Here is an 18,642-nt window from a genome sequence, read left to right as displayed (position 1 = left end):
CGGCTTCGGATCCCCTATCTTTCTCTGCCCCTCCCCTCTCCCACTCTCAAAAAATAAAATAAAAATGTACAGAAATAAAATATTGAATATATAGGCCAGAAATAAGAGGCTAACAAAAATGACTAGGCAGACAGGAAAAAAAAAAAAACAACAAAAAACACCTAATAGAATTTCTGGGGAAAAAATATATAATCCTTGAAATTAAAAACCTAATTGGAGTAGAAAGAATCAGTAAACAAAATGACTGATCTGAATCAGGAAAGAAAGCCAAAGAAATAAAAGACATGAAAGAGATTAAGAGACATCTTAAAACCAGCCCGTCTCATTAAATCTCACCTCAAGAAAGAGAGATTAACTTACATTTGATTAAAATTTCAGAAGGAAAGAACAGGAAAAAAATGGAGAAGGAGCAATACTTCAAGGGACATTGGCTGAAATTTTTCCAGAATAAAGAGAGGATGCCATATTCAGGAGACACTAAAAGTCCCAAGAAGAATAAAAAAGAAATCCACATCCAGACACATCAGATGAAACTGCAAACCGCCAAAGGCAAGGAGGTGATCTTTAAAATCAGACAGAGAAAGGTTCCTATAAAGGAACAATTAGACTTCTCAGAAAAATAATAAAGGTTGGAATACTACTCTGGTAAGAGTAATTAAGTCATTTAGAATTGCATTCCTAGGTAAAAACATCATTCAAGAAATAGGACAAAAAAAAAACCCATACATTTTTTGATAAAAACTGAGTTTACCACCAAAAGGCATGGAATATATCCTTCTAAAGGTATAGTTCAAGATTTTAAAAAAAGTTTCAAGACAGTCTAAACGCCAAAAGGAGCAAAAATAAAGTAATTTGGCAATCTTGGGTTGATATAAACAAACACTGATGACTGTAGAGAGCAGTAATAATAATGTCTAATTTATGCCATTTTTAAAAAGATAGAACTCAAATACTGAACAAATGGCATGTAAATGGAAAGGTGTGATTGATATTAAAGGGCACTTGGGAATGTGTATTATTTAGGAGGTGTGTAGAGTTAGCGAGTAATGTGAGGTCTTCAATTAGATACATGTATTAATAAGAGTAACTTCTAGAATAGTAGAAGAAGTATACAGCAGTGATGCTTAATTAGGGCGGACACTAGCCCCCTGTGTTAGAAAGGAAGTGTTTGGGAATGTGTGAAGGCATTCTGGGGATGACAACGCACTCGATAGGTAGGAGCCAAGGATTTTAAATGTCCTGCTGTGCCTATAAAGTGCCACAGAGTAAAAGTCTTAGCCAAAATGTCAATAGCCCTATAACAGTATGAAATAACATATACAACTACCAAAAATGGAATTTAAATAATTAACCAGCTGAGCAACATGGAAATTAAACAACAAAAATCACCTATAAATGTGCTTCAAGTCACAAATTCTTGGGCTTCACCTATAACAGATTCTGAATCAACAGGTCTGCGACGAGACCCAGGAACTTACAGTTTTAATAACCCCCGAGCAACTGTGATACAATCCAACAACCACACTCTGAGAAACACTACAGCTTAATGAAGGGGACGCAGCAGGTGAAGAGGGTTTCAGAGACTCCCAGTACAGGCAGAGGTTCCAGAGCAAGCACGGCCCACTGCTGAGGAGAAATCCAGCAGCAGGGGGTAGGTGGTGGCCATTCACCTGCACATACCATTAGGAGTCCCCAAATCAGAAACTGCGGATCAAGAAGAAAAGAATTTTTCTAAATTTAACAACAATAGAAGTAGAACAATGCTTTTCCACTACGTAAAATAAAATGTTCTTTAATTACTGGAAATGAAATTACAACAGAATGACTCAGGACACCATCAATAAACAATTCAATCCACAAACCATAAATGAACCACCTATAAAGCAGATGGTGGGAAGGCCTGTCTTCAGAAGCCCCGGCCACACTCTGACCTACACTCTTTGAGTAAATGCCCTTCATTCACTAATTCCTAACATCTAGGATGCGACTGCCACAGGGCAGCAGAATAGTATTTCTGAAAGATATTAAATATATTCTGGAGGGGGGTGGGGGGAAAGAGTTTCTTGCACTGAAAATAATACTATATATTCTCTTCCTAGAGATTAACAATGTACAATAGTACATTAAAAGAGTCTGAACAGGGACACCTGGGTGGCTCAGTCGGTTAAGAGGCCGACTTCAGCTCAGGTCATGATCTCACGGTTTGTGAATTCGAGCTCCACATCAGCCTCTGTGCTGACAGCTCAGAGCCTGGAGCCTCCTTCAGATTGTGTGTCTCCCTCTCTCTCTGCCCCTTCCCTGCTCATGCTCTGTCTCTTTCTCTCTCTCAAAAATAAACATAAAAAAAAAAAAAGAGTCTGAAGAGTTTACAGTAAGGAAATCCATTTGCTTTTGACTCCACTCTCTCACCATGATTTGATTAAAAGGAACTCCCAATTCTTCCCCATTTTCATTAGCAAATTTAAGATTTAGAAAATGATGTTCACTTAAGTAAATGTTTTTTATTCCCTGCTGTATCCTGTGGCACCTAGGACAGTGTCTCGAACAGGAACTCAAAAGATGTTTGCCGAATGAGTAATTAATATCAGTTTCATGCTGGTAAATGTTTAAAAAATCAGTTTGGGGGAAAAGGAGTGAGCAAGCCTTGATTGGTGGTATTTTACATTGTAAACACTCCCACCATGGCTACCAGAGCTTGAAATCTCTGAACACAGAGCGGGAAAGAGATGCTCATAATCTCACTAGCACAAAAAGGCTCCAGAACATTAATGATTAAAATGCTAAGTATAGTTTATTTTATGGAAATACAGAGTTAACACCTCACAAACTAGTATTCCTGAGGAATGAAGACTGACTTTTCCAGGTAATGGGATGCTACGTTAGGTGGAAAAAATGTACATTTTTTTTTCAATTCAAAGAAATACTATATATTTATTAGGTGTGTGGTACAAAACTTAGCATTTTCTGTTAACTCAGTATTGTCAATTACCTATAAACTGTCATAAAGTGATGCTTTCAAAGGTTACAGAGATATACAAAGCTAATTGTCCTTTACTAAATCATGGGTTCTTAACCTGGGACCCAAGGATAGGTTCAGGGAACCCAAGATGCCTCTGACACTGAATGCAAACTGATAATATGTTAATGCATCTTTCTGGAAAGAAATTCTATAGCTTCCATCAGGTATCTCAAAGTGTCCATAACCCAAAGATTAAGACCCACTTTTCCAAGAAAGGAACTGAGAAGAACTACAAAAACAACCATAAAACAAGTAACAAAATGGCAATATGTACATACCTATAAATAATTACCTTGAATGTAAACAGACTAAATGCTCCAATCAAAAGACACAGGATGATGGAATGGATAAAAAAGCAAGACCTATGTTTGTGCTGCCCAGGAGAGACTCATTTCAGACCTAAAGACACACACACAACAAAAGTGAAGGGATGGAAAAAGCATTTAGTATGCAAATGGAAGTGATAAGAAAGCCAGAGTAGCAGTACTCACACATCGGACAAAAAAGACTAAAAGACTGTAACAAGGGACAAAAAAGGACACTACATAATCACAAATGGAACAATCCAACAGGAAAATATAACAATTGTAAATTCTTATGTACCCAACACGAGAGCACCCAAATACATAAAGGAGCTAACAGTGAACATAAAGGAAGTAATCAATAGTAATACAATAATGGTTGGGGACTTTCACACCCCACTGACATCAATGGACAGAGCATCCAAGCAGATCATCAACATGGAAACAGTGGCTTTGAATGATACGCTGGACCAGATGTATCTAATAGATATATTCAGAACATTCCATCCTAAAACAGCAGGATACATATTCTTTTCAAGTGCAAATGGAACATTCTCCAGAAGAGATCACATATTAGCCCACAAAACAAATCTCAGCAAATTCAAAAAGACTGAAGTCATACCATGCATTTTTTTCTTTTTTTTAAATGTTTATTTATTTTTGAGAGAGAGAGAGAGAGAGGGAGAGAGAATGAATGAATATCCCAAGCAGGCTCCATGCTATGCTGTCAGTGCAGAGCTCAATGCGGGGCTCAAATCCACAAACCGTGAGATCATGACCTGAGCTGTAATCAAGAATCTAATGCTTAACCGACTGAGCCACCCAAGGGCACCATCCATGCATGCATCTTTTCTGACTACAACACTACGAAAGTAGAAATCAACAACAACAACAACAACAAAATTCTGGGAAGAACACAAATATATGGAAGTTAAATAATATGCTACTAAACAATGAGTCAACCAAGAAATCAAAGAGGCAATCAAAAAATATATGAAGGCAAATAAAAATGAAAACACAATGGTCCAAAATCTTTGGGATGCAGCAAAAGCTGTACTAAGAGGGGAAGTTTATAACAATATAAGCCTACCTCAAGAAAAAAAAAAATCTCAAATAAACAACCTAACCTTACACCTAAAGAAACTAGAAAAACAAGAAAAAACAAAAGCCAAAAATGGTAAAAAAAAAAAAAAAAAAAAAAAAAGAAACAATAAAGAGCAGAAATAAATGAAATAGAAACTAAAAAAAAAAAAAAAAAATCAATGAAATCAGGAGCTAGTTCCTTGAAAAAAGCAACAAAATAAACTGCTTACCCAGACACACACGCTCTCTTTCTCTGTCTGTCTGTCTGTCTGTCTCTCTCTCTCTCTCTCTCTCACACACACACACACACACACACACACACAGAGTGAGGGGGAGGAGAGAGAGCACGCACACTCAAACAAACAGAAACAGAAAAGAAAGGAGGGGGCACCTAGGTGGCTCAGTCAGGTGAGCATCCAACTCTTGATTTCGGCTCAGGTCGTGATCCCAGGGTCATGAAATCGAGCCCCACACGGGGCTCCGTGCTGAGCGTGGAGCCTGCTCAGGATTTTCTCTCTCTCTACCCCTCAGCCCCACTCCCCCTCTTCGCCTCTCACAAAACAAAAAGATTTTTAAAAAGAGAAAGAAAAGAAAGGAGAAATAACCACCAACACCACAGAAATACAGAGGATTAGAGAGAATATTATGAAAAATTATATGTCAACAAACTGGACAACCTAGAAAAAATGGATAAATTTCTAGAAACATATAACCTCTCAAAACTGAATCAGGAAGAAATGGAAAATTTGAACAGACTGATTACCAGCAATGAACAGTAATCAAAAAATTCCCAAAAAGTCCAGGACCAGATGACATCACAAGTGAAGTCCACTGAACATTTAAGAAGAGGAGTTAATACCTGTTCTTCTCAAACTATTCCAAAAAAAAAAAAAAAAAAACAAAAAAAAAAAAACCCAAAAACCAAAAAACAGAAGAGGAAGGAAAGCTTCCAAATTCATTCCACAAGGCCAATGCTACCCTGATACCAAAACCAGATAAGGACACTACAAACCACAAGAGAACTACAGGCCAATATTTCTGATGAACACAGATATAAAAATCCTCAACAAAATATTAGCAAACCAAATCCAACAATATTTTTAAAAACAAAATCCAACATTCACCAAGATCAAGTGGGATTTATTCCTGGGATGCAAGGGTGGTTCAATCAACGTGATACATCACATCAACAAGAGAAATAAAAACCATATGATCATTTCAATAAGATGCAGAAAAAGCATTTGACAAAGTACAACATCCATCCATGACAAAAACCCTCAACAAAGTAGGTTTGGAGGGAACATACCTCAACATAATAAAGGATATATGAAAAACCCACAGCTAATATCACACTCAATGGTCAAAATTTGAGAGCTTTTCCCTCAAGATTAGGAACAGACAAGGATGTGCACTCTCCACACTTTTATTCAACACAGTACTGGAAGTTACAGCCATAGTAATCAGACAAGAAAAAGAAATAAAAGGCACCCAGACTGATAAGGAAAAAGTAAAACACTATTTGCAGATGACATGATGCAATATATAGAAAACCCTAAAGGCTCCACCAAAAAACTACTAGAACTGATAAATGAATTCAGTAAGGCCACAAGATACAAAATCACTGTACAGAAATCTACTGAACTTCTATACACCAATAATGAAGTAGCAGAAAGAGAAATAAGAAAACAGTCCCATTTACAATTGCATCAAAAATATTAAAATGACTAGGAATGGGGCGCCTGGGTGGCGCAGTCGGTTAAGCGTCCGACTTCAGCCAGGTCACAATCTTGTGGTCCGTGAGTTCGAGCCCCGCGTCGGGCTCTGGGCTGATGGCTCAGAGCCTGGAGCCTGTTTCCGATTCTGTGTCTCCCTCTCTCTCTGCCCCTCCCCCGTTCATGCTCTGTCTCTCTCTGTCCCAAAAATAAATAAACGTTGAAAAAAAAAATTTAAAAAAATAAAAAATAAAAAATAAAATGACTAGGAAAAAACTAGAAAGTGAATGACCTGTGTTCTATAAACTATAAAACAGTGATGAAAGAAACTGAAGATGACCACAAACAAATGGAAAGATATCCCATGCTCTTGGACTGGAAGAATAAATATTGTTAAAATGTCCATACTACCCAAAGCAATCTACAGATTTAATACAGTCCCTGTTAAAATAAAACAGCATATTTCACAGAACTAAAACAATCCTAAAATTTCTATGGAACCACAAAAGATCCTGAATAGCCAAAGCACTCTTGAAAAGAACAGGAGTAGAGGTATCACAATCTCAGATTTCAAGATATGCTACAAAGCAATCAAAACAATAGGACCTTGACACAAAAACAGACACATAGATCAGCGGAACAGAATAGAGAGCCCAGAAGTAAATCCACAATTACATGGTCAATTGATCTTTGACAAAGGAGGCAAGAATATGCTATGGGAAGAAGACAGTCTCTTCAACAAATGGTGTTGGGAAAACTAGACAGCTATATGCAAAAGAATGAAACTGGATGACTTTCTTACACCACACACAAAAATAAACTCAAAACTGATTAAAGAATTAAATGTAGCACCTGAAACCATAGAAATGCTAGACAGAAGAGAGCACAGGCAGTAATTTCTCTGACATTGGCTATAGCAACATTTTTCTAGATATGTCTCCTGAGGCAAGGGAAACAAAAGCAAAAATAAACTATTGGGACTACATCAAAATAAGCTTCTGCACAGTGAAAGAAACAACCACTGAAACTAAAAGACAACCTAGTGAAAGAGAGAAGATATTTGCAAATGACATATCTGATAAAGGGTTAGTATCCAAAAAATATAAAGAACTTATACAACACCAAACCCAGTGATATGAGGACATACATATGCTTTTTTTATGATACAAACATAAATATATTCCGAAGAGAGACAAACTTAACTTCATCAAATCAATGAATGCTACTTTCATAAAGCACTCCTAGCGATATTAGAGGCACACTATATAAAATTATTCTACCATTATTCTTCCTTTCAGTAAAAAGTCACCTATTATTACAGGAGAATCCCCAATATGAATACCATAATTTCCACATTTCTTCTGTGTTCCTAAAACCCTTCAAATGCATCTCATTTGCTTCTGTTACTGCTGGGCTTTTACTTCTATAACATTACCATAATCTTGGAGGATAAAGTGCAGGAGGAGCCAGTGGAAGGTAGGACAACCTCTAAGGCCATATTGCATTACAGCAGGCCTGAAATGATGATCAATGAAGCTGAAATAATTTAATGGGAATGGACAAAAATGGTTAAAATTCTATTTCATCCCACATTTTCCAGTTTGTGGTGTCCAGAGCCAAAATTCACAAGAACCACACTATGTTTACTTAAGCAATTATTTTCAGGAATAAACAGCTATGGTCTCTGTTGCACTTCCAATCCAGAGTTGTCTAGAACAGTCTTCACATGAAAAGCCACAATGGAGCTGGGCCATTACTCTCCAATAAAGCTGGACCTGACTTCAGTCAGGCTGCAAAGTATCAAGACCGCATATCCTCAAGTAAGTTATGAAACACCTTAGCCAGATGGACAGGAAAAAGAACTTAAGAGCAGATTATGGAAAACAGAAGACCAGTTCACAGAACAAGACAAGGGTAAATGTGGTCACAAGGCCAAAAACAGGCACAGCAGTGGCTACATATCCAGATCACCAACAATAACTGGAACTGATCTCCCTGGTGCTGCTGAATATTATTTTCAGGTACCACATTTTGACAGGATAGCTTGTGGTTTGCCATTATAAGCCCACATAGGTCTTTAAGGGCTGAAGTAAAGAAAGTGGACAATGAGCTCCTACTGCCCTTGGTCAGTGTTATAACCTCCTCCCAAAGTCAATCTCACCTGGAAAGAGACTTTCCTGTGAGTCAGATGAAATGTAAATCCATTAAACTGCTGAGGTAATGACTCTCTATTCTCCCAGAATAAGAAACTCACAATATGGAACAAATACCTATGAATTCATAATATCAGTCTTTTAAAAAATCTATTTTTTAAAATTAGAAAAGTGAACATTTTCACTTTTATTTTTTATTTATCCTATGGGCAAACTACAATAATCCTTTTAGAAACTCTTATTCTATTAAAATAAACAGATACGTAGGCAAGATGATACATATATGCATGCAAATACTAATACATACAAAGGCAATAAAGACAGTGGTTATATACATGTTCTAGGAGTTTAAGTCTGATCTCCATCATTTATTATGAATACACACATAATGCATTTATTAGCCCATATGACCATAAGCAAGTTCCTCAACCTCCATGTGCCAGTTTCCTCATCTGTAAAATGAAGATAATAAATGACGTAAACTATATAAATGAGGTAGCTGTGAGACTTAAATTAGTCAGTACTTATAAAGTGCTTAGAACAAAACAGGTAAATATAAGTGCCCACTATCAACTATTATTCCATTATTAATCAAGCCTCCATATAAATGCATGAAATTTCATTTTATATTTGCAGCAGGGCAGGTAATGTTTATTCTCTTTGTTACAATGTTCTGTTCGCTAAGTATGATCAGATAAGCAAATATTTTCATAATCAGAAAAAAATCTTATTTAAAAAATTGAACAATTTCAATGTGTACCTAAGACCAAAGACACAGTGTGAGATTTTTATACTTTTGTTTTCCACTGTCTTAACTCAGTGAAGTGATTCTCAAGATTTGGATAACCCAGGAAAATACTGAGACATCTACATGAATCTGCTTAAAATGAACTCTATTAGGTATATTCAGAAAAAAAAATAGTACTTCCATAAAAAAGCCATTAAAATCAAGAAGCTTCATAGTTACGTGTCTAGTTAAGATGACGTTTATGCAAACCAAATAATTATTATATAACATAAAAACCCATCTTTTAAAATTATCTGTTTTACAAATACAAATTTTCATGAAGCTGTTATCCAACAGTAGAGACTGGTACAGTTAATCATACCGTTTAACTCCAAACTCGGTCTGATCATGTTGACATGGTATATATCCTACTACAACATTTAAGGACTTAGCTGAAAGGTTAGAGCAAAGGTAGTAAAGCAAGTAAGTATGTCACCTCAAACTGTGCATGACACAAACACACTATCATAATAATTATCCAATAATATCTCAGTTATAAGAACAGACCTCTTGTAAATCTGAGCAATGAAACAGCTCCAAAAGCATGACTCAAAAAAAAAAAAAAAAGTTTATTTGGCATTTGTAAAGCACACTCTAAGCAGCCAGCAACAATGAAAGGGCTAAGAGTGAGGAAAACCTAAGGTCATAACCTGATGTACTACTATTGCTTACATTCTGATTGGCCAGTGTGAGCAACAAAAGGTTAGAAGCTCTACACAAGTGCTGAAGAACAGAGGCAAAGAAATCAGTAGAGGCTTCTTGTGTTGGTAAGATGCTAAAAGAGAACAGAGTAGCAAAGAGAAAAGGTAAGAGGCAGTGACAGCCAGTGATGACAATCACAGGAAGTCAAAGGTCAGTATGGTCAAAGCGTTGCTATAAGAGCACAGAGTATCTGAGACTACTAAGTCATCTGTTCACAGCCTAAAAGAGCAAAGGGCATGCCATCCCACTGCACATTAGCAAATTTTCTCTAGAAAACATGCAAAGAACATTTAAAAATACATCTGGAAGTGAAAACGTGTGATTAACCAAGGAAAATTTTTCAAAGATTAATGAAGAGGATATTGCTGTATCAAGTACCAAAACACATATGAAAAAGACACAATAATTAGAAAAGTGTGTTTCTGGCACATGAATAGACCAATAAATCAATGGAACAAAAGAGTCCAAATTTAGAATATGATAAAGACAGCAATTCAAATCAGTGGTGAAAAGACCCTTTTAGAACAACTGTTTATTCAGGTGGGGGGAAAAAATCAGACTCCTTTATCTCATGCTATACACAAAAATAAATTCAGGTGTTGTAAGACTTAAATATAAAAAGCACAATTACTGAATTACTAGAAAAAAGATAGTGCATTTTGATAATCATGGAGAGAGGTCCTCTCAAAACTAACATGAAGGAAATCACAGAAAAAGAAGCAACATATCTCACCAGATACAATTAAGGATTCTACATGGCAAAATAAGTAGGTAGAAAATGGATGAAGGATGATACAAAATAGCAATCTGTAGAAGAAATATAAATAATAAATATTTTTAAATTATTAAGCCCAGTTAAAATCAAAGAATGTAAGTTAAAATAATAAAATGCATATTTTGGCATATCAGTTTGGCAAAATTCAAATAAATTAATGACTTGAATAAATGACATGAATGAAAGGAAAAAACAGGAGTAAAATGGACATCCCCACATATTTAGAGGAGGGTATTGGGAGAATAATTTTTAAAGAAATAATTGTTTACTGTCACCATTTTAAAACACATATCCTTTGACCTAATAATTTCACCCCTAACAATCTATTCCAAAAATATTCTAAAAATGTACAAATATGTGTATGTATTCGCTGCAGCAATATTTATAAAATATAAAAACAACCTAAATGCTGATTACTAGGAAATGATCAAATAAAATTATGGTAAATTCATACTATGAAATGCCATAGGAAGTAGAGCCTTATATATGGACATGATTTCCATAACACGGTACTGAATTAGAAGAGCAAGGCGCATAATGATATAAACTACATGTATGAGTATATAGTGCACACACAGAATTCTGCACACAGAATTCACACATGTATAGAAAAGCTCTAGAAACATATATATACAAGGAACCAGTGGCTAGATGTAGGTAACAGGAAGGGAGAGGTAGAAGGAAGGGACTCTCACTTATTTTGGTGTTTTGTGTTTTTGTTTTGTTCTGAGAGTGAGGGAGAGTGATGGAGACAACACAAGCACATGGTGCAAAGAGGGGAGAGGGAGAGAAAGAATCTTCAGCAGGCTCCACGGGGTGGGGGGAGGAAGTGGAGCCCCATGAGGGGCTCTATCTCAGGACCAGGAGATGGAGCCCAACATGGGGATCTCTCTCACTCTCAGAGATCATGACCTGAGCTGAAACGAAGAGCCCGCCACTTAACCAAATGAGCCACCCACACACCTCTATTTTAGTGTTTTGATTTTTTAAAAAGTCATGCATTAGAAACAGAAAAGGTGAAGTGTTAAAAAGTTGTGCTAATAACTTTTAAAAGCACCACAACAATCCACATACAAGATAAAAACTGCACACAAGAAACTGAGGATGTGATTCATCTACGATTTAGGCTAAATTATTCAGCGTTGGCAGATTCTCAATCTCTGAAGGCTTTAAGCAGTATCACTATACCATGCACAGAGCCAAAGAAAAGCACAAAGATTTCAGTTTTATGGTTTTCCATGAAAAAAAGAGAATGTCCCTAAGATTTCTTATTGAAAGGCATAGATTTATATGAGGAATGCAACTTTACTAAACCATATGTATTTCCCAGTTAGGAATCCTGGCATTTCAAAGTAAGCATATTTAAAGTTTAAATATTGTAAGGCAAACAGTTCATGACATTGACAAGAGGATTATGTTACTTCCTCAGAGCCCTCATTTCAGGTCATGATCTATCTCTTCAACAGTTTTGCAACACCGATACCAGTTTCTTTCAGTCATTCTTGCCAATTTCCACTCCAGCAGCAATTCCTAGTGTGAAGCAGATGAAAACTAGCAATCTCTTTTTTTTTTCAATAAACTAAGTTTATTAGAGTAAGGTAGAATATAAAGGCAATTTTTCATCTACATACATTCTTTTTTTTAATATGAAATTTATTGTCAAATTGGTTTCCATACAACACCCAGTGCTCATCCCAAAAGGTGTCCTCCTCAATACCCATCACCCACCCTCCCCTCCCTCCCACCCCCCATCAACCCTCAGTTCATTCTCAGTTTTTAACAATCTTTTATGGTTTGGTTCTCTCCCTCTCTAACATTTTTTCCCTTCCCCTCCCCCATGGTCTTCTGTAAAGTTTCTCAGGATCCACATAAGAGTGAAAACATATGGTATCTTTTTTCTCTGTATGACTTATTTCACTTAGCATAACACTCTCCAGTTCCATCCACGTTGCTACAAAAGGCCATATTCTTTCTCATTGCCACATAGTACTCCATTGTGTATATAAACCACAATTTCTTTATCCATTCATCTGTTGATGGACATTTAGGCTCTTTCCATAATTTGGCTATTGTTGAGAGTGCTGCTATAAACATTGGGGTACAAGTGCCCCTATGCATCAGCACTCCTGTATCTCTTGGGGAAATTCCTAGCAGTGCTATTGCTGGGTCATAGGGTAGGTCTACTTTTAATTTTTGGAGGAACCTCCACACTGTTTTCCAGAGCGGCTGTACCAGTTTGCATTCCCACCAACAGTGCAAGAGGGTTCTTGTTTCTCCACATCCTCTCCAGCATCTATAGTCTCCTGATTTGTTCATGTTAGCCACTCTGACTGGCGTGAGGTGATATCTGAGTGTGGTTTTGATTTGTATTTCCCTGATGAGGAGCGACGTTGAGCATCTTTTCATGTGCCTGTTGGCCATCTGGATGTCTTCTTTAGAGAAGTGTCTATTCATGTTTTCTGCCCATTTCTTCACTGGATTATTTGTTTTTCGGGTGTGGAGTTTGGTGAGCTCTTTATAGATTTTGGACACTAGCCCTTTGTGCGATATGTTATTTGCAAATATCTTTTCCCATTCCGTTGGTTGCCTTTTAGTTTTGTTGGTTGTTTCCTTTGCTGTGCAGAAGCTTTTTATCTTCATGAGGTCCCAATAGTTCATTTTTGCTTTTAATTCCCTTGCCTTTGGGGATGTGTCAAGTAAGAAATTGCTGCGGCTGAGGTCAGAGATGTTTTTTCCTGCTTTCCCCTCTAGGGTTTTGATGGTTTCCTGTCTTACATTCAGGTCCTTTATCCATTTTGAGTTTGTTTTTGTGAATGGTGTAAGAAAGTGGTCTAGTTTCATCCTTCTGCATGTTGCTGTCCAGTTCTCCCAGCACCATTTGTTAAAGAGACTGTCTCTTTGGATATTCTTTCCTGCTTTGTCAAAGATGAGTTGGCCATACGTTTGTGGGTCTAGTTCTGGGGTTTCTATTCTACCACTGGTCTATGTGTCTGTTTTTGTGCCAATACCATGCTGTCTTGATGATTACAGCTTTGTAGTAGAGGCTAAAGTCTGGGATTGTGATGCCTCCTGCTTTGGTCTTCTTCCTCAAAATTACTTTGGCTATTCGGGGCCTTTTGTGGTTCCATATGAATTTTAGGATTGCTTGTTCTAGCTTCAAGAAGAGTGCTGGTGCAATTTTGATTGGGATTGCATTGAATGTGTAGGTAGCTTTGGGTAGTATTGACATTTTGACAATATTTATTCTTCCAATCCATAAGCACGGAATGTTTTTCCATTTCTTTAGATCTTCTTCAATTTCCTTCATGAGCTTTCTATAGTTTTCAGCATACAGATCTTTTACATCTTTGGTTAGGTTTATTCCTAGGTATTTTATGCTTCTTGGTGCAACTGTGAATGGGATCAGTTTCTTTGTCTTTCTGTTGCTTCATTATTAGTGTATAAGAATGCAACTGATTTCTGTACATTGATTTTGTATCTTGCGACTTTGCCGAATTCATGTATCAGTTCTAGCAGACTTTTGGTGGAGTCTATCGGATTTTCCATGTATAATGTCATCTGCAAAGAGTGAAAGCGTGACTTCATCTTTGCCAATTTTGATGCCTTTGATTTCCTTTTGTTGTCTGACTGCTGATGCTAGAACTTCCAACACTGTGTTAAACAACAGCAGTGAGAGTGGACATCCCTGTCGTGTTCCTGATCTCAGGGAGAAAGCTCTCAGTTTTTCCCCACTGAGTATGATATTAGCTGTGGGCTTTTCATAAACGGCTTTTATGATGTTTAAGTATGTTCCTTCTATCCCAACTTTCTCAAGGGTTTTTATTAAGAAAGGATGCTGAATTTTGTCAAATGCTTTTTCTGCATCAATTGACAGGATCACATGGTTCTTATCTTTTCTTTTATTAATGTGATGTATCACATTGATTGATTTGCGAATATTGAACCAGTCCTGCAGCCCAGGAATGAATCCCACTTGATCATGGTGTATAATTCTTTTTATATGCTGTTGAATTCGATTTGCTAGTATCTTATTGAGAATTTTTGCATCCATATTCATCAGGGATATTAGCCTGTAGTTCTCTTTTTTTTTACTGGGTCTCTGTCTGGTTTGGGAATCAAAGTAATGCTGGCTTCATAGAATGAGTCTGGAAGTTTTCCTTCTCTTTCTATTTTTTTGGAATAGCTTGAGAAGGATAGGTATTATCTCTACTTTAAACGTCTGGTACAATTCCCCTGAGAAGCCATCTGGTCCTGGGCTCTTATTTGTTGGGATAGCAATCTCTTTTATGTATGTTAATATCCTAAAGCCTCAAAAAGTAGAATCAATCTTTGCCGATTACAAATATCCTATAACCTTCAAAAAATTATAGTTGTTAATTACCCACAACAAGTTAATAGTGCTTGAACAAGGTGATTTTTTGTTCCTAAAATGTGGTTTGGTTATCTTTAATAAAATATTAACTCATAGCCAACAATATGTTTTTAGCACTCTAACACAGCAGAATATTAACTTGACATAATTGTACAGCTTTCCTAACTAGAAATGTTTTGTCCTTGGTTCAACATATGAACCATGGTACTTGCTCAGAAACTGATAATGCTGATGATGCTACCACACTAGCAATGAACAGAAAAGAACTGCCTCTTACCAAGCACTTACTATGTGCCAGGCATTGTGCCAGAAGCTTTATGTGTAAAGCTCATTTCCTCCACAATGATCCTATGAGGCAGGCATTATTATTAAATCTATTTTATAGAACACATAACTGGCTCTCTGAGAAATTAACAAATTTAAATCCAGACTGTCTTGATTCCAAAAAGCTATGCTCTTAATAACCAAGTTACTCATAATCAGGAATGTTATTCAAAGACAATTCTTTGACAATGAGTATTCATTATGCAAACACCATATACACTTTCAATTGCTACAAATACAAAATTAAAGATTTAATTGTGAACTTCACTTGTGCCTAGATTTCATTTTTGAGGAAAACATAGAGAATACTTGCAAAGTCACCAATTGCTTCATTTAACAAACACTGAGTGCCAGGCGCTGTGCAAGATGTTCTTCATAATGAGCTCTTGAGGGAAGATGGTCTGATGTAGAAGAAAAACATTTACGGGGTTGGAAACTTAATACTGTGCTTGTAAGAATAATTAGGAGATCTTTAGGTAAGAGGAAGTCAGGGAAGGATTTTCTGATAATCAATTGTGATCTGACATTACATGTATGATACAGGCTTTTTGACCAAGAAGATTTTGTGCCTTTGAAGCATAAACACATAGAAATATGAAAGATTTTTATTTCCTAATTCTTAAAAATCTGAAGCAAAAATAACCAAGGAATGATTCCACCTGTGATAGCAATTAGAAACTATCACCTTAGTTAGCATTAAGAGCAAATACTAGTAGTTCAGACACTCATGAAATTAAACAACTTTCTACCACTCTAATATTTAGTTTAAAAAAAAAGGATAGATGCCATTGTTTCCATTCAAGAAATAACATCAACTCATAATGAAGCACTAATATCATAATGTGCAATAAACTCATCTGTAAGGGGCTTTCGATGTGTGAAAAATACCACAGAGATTAAGAGTAGAAACCTGATGGCCTGCTGTTGACAAATCTAAAACAAGTATATAAAAAGCAGATTTAACCAAACAACCTACACACACACACACACACACACACACACACACACACTTTTTAACTCATAGTGGATTTAATAAGGCAAGTAATTTTTTCTATTACCTGACAATACTGGCTTTTGCTCACTTTGTCAATCAATACATACAATCATCAGATTTTCATTAACTATATCTAAAAAGGAAACGTAATACCTCTGAAACTATTCTTTTATACAAAAGAGACATTACATAATTCAATTTTGCAAGACTACACTATCGGCGTCCTTTCTCACTATTAAATGCCATCAAATTTAACTTTAACAGTTTACTGGTTTTGTTTTTTTAGGATGAATATAATTTCCTAATTACCGCTAAGGACATTCATATTATCCTTATCCCATTTGTCTATTATTATTTACTACTGTGACTTAAGACTCTTATTACTAAAATCTACTGTGGCATTCTACACTTACTCCAATTTTCAATTCTCTTACTTTTCTCACATTCATCATACAAAGAATCAGAAACCCAAGCACGCTACATAACAAAGTAAAACACTTTAGCAAATAATTCCTTCTCATTTATCTTGAAAAAGGGAGAGATCAAGGAAAAAAACAACTGAGATCTCAATTACTCTTCAAAGTATTTCTGATATATATGCTTTATTTAAAACCTAAAAAGTTTAATATCTGTAAGACTAGAGCCCATTTAAAAAGTTCAGAAGACAGATACTGTGTTTCCTGTGTAGAACATATATATGTAAATATCAGAAAAGCAAGGAAGGGAAATGCAAGTAATTTTATGCTAACAGCCTAATACTACAGAGTCCATCTGGGTAAAATAAGACAATTCAGTTTATGCTTCTGAACTGGGAATATTTTTCTGCTCAAGAAAACATGCTTTAGCTTCAAGTCCCAAAATTTTTAAAAGATCACAGTAAAGCACTTTTCATAAAACAATTTCCACAAAAATAACTATCCCAAAACAGTTCCCTCTCTTCACAGCTTATGAGAAACCACTCTTACCTTTTTTTTAAATGTTTATTTATTCATTTTGAGAGAGAGAGTGTGTGTGTGCAAGCAGGAGAGAGGGAGGGAGAGAGAATCCCAAGCAGGCTCCCTGCACAGAGCCCGATGTGGGTCTCAAACTCACAAAACATGACCTGAGCCGAAATCAAGAGTCAGATGCTTAACCAACTGAGCCACTCAAGGCTCAAACCCTCTCACTTTTTGAGGGAAGCAGATCTTTATTTCTAAAATATGAAAGATTAGAAAACTCTTCAAGTAGAGCCTATACTGATGCAAAGTCTTGGTCAGCCACAATATACAAATTGGTGATTTCTTGTAGATTTCCTATACTTACTATTTGTATAAAGAAAAGAATAAGGGGCGCTTGAGTGGCTCAGTTGATTAATTGTCCGATTTCAGCTCATATCATGATCTCATGGTTAATGAGTTCAAGCCCGATGTCAGGCTCTGTGCTGACAGCATGGAGACTGAAGCCTGCTTCCGATTCTGTGTCTCCCGCTCTCACTCTCCCTGCCCCTTCCCCCCACCTTTCTCTCTCTCTCAAAAATAAATTTAAAAATGTTAAAAAATAGGAAAAAAATAAAAACTTGATTACACTCAATGAAACTTCTACAAGATAAAAAAAAATGTTACTAAATTATTCAAAAACACATGTACTAACTGGGTTATTTGACTTAAGTAAATTGCATCACATACCAATAAATGGATTTCATATCACCCTTAACACACCCACCAAGTAAAAACCCTGAAATTTTAAATCAAAGAATTGATTCTTTTTCAACTTGCTAGGGTTCATCATCCTACATATCTACACCAGGAAAAATGTATAGGTAATAAATAAGGTCTCTCAACCAGGAATTTAGCAACCCTTCCAAAAAAGCTATATAATACCTGGCACCTCTTTCCAATGTACTTGAAAACAGCATTAAAAATTCTGAGCACAAATCTAAGAGAATCTAACAAAATGGTAGGCTATAAAATGAATGTATGAAAATCAATAGCCAATATGTATAAATGCAAAAAACAACAGAAGATTTAAAGGGAGAAAAGGCCTCATTTCCTTTTTTTTTTTTTCCTTCCAAGTTATATAAAAAAGGTATTACTTTTTATTTTGTACTGTTTGGGCCAAATCGAGTCACTGATGAAATATTGACATGCACAGAACTTTAACAGTCATGGAGATCTACATATATTCTACAAATTAGGAATTATTTTATCTGCATATTCATTATTAATTATTTGGCAAAAGATGGAAGAATCTTTTCCCCCACATTCTATCTTGTCTTTGCAAATACTGAGGCACACTGCAAGCTCCTTGAGAGTAGTAACTATGCATTACACTTAATATCCAAACAGCTGGAAGGAAACTTAAAGGTCAACTACTCTGATTGTTCACATAATATACAACAACTACACAGCATTCTTGACGTGCAGCAGAAAGGCTTCATTTC

At 36.1% G+C, this 18,642-nt stretch overlaps 1 protein-coding gene across 3 annotated transcripts in view; it reads right to left on the bottom strand.

Moving 5' to 3' along the window:
• The window catches only part of MAP4K3 (mitogen-activated protein kinase kinase kinase kinase 3), a 204,989-nt gene that overhangs the window by 151,631 nt on the left and 34,716 nt on the right, over positions 1-18,642 (bottom strand). The window lies entirely within an intron of this gene.

The sequence above is a fragment of the Prionailurus viverrinus genome, chromosome A3 (assembly GCF_022837055.1).
Source record: "Prionailurus viverrinus isolate Anna chromosome A3, UM_Priviv_1.0, whole genome shotgun sequence".
Lineage (NCBI taxonomy): Eukaryota > Metazoa > Chordata > Mammalia > Carnivora > Felidae > Prionailurus > Prionailurus viverrinus.
Note: the sequence above shows the minus strand (reverse complement) of the source record. Positions and strands in the feature narration are given on the sequence as shown.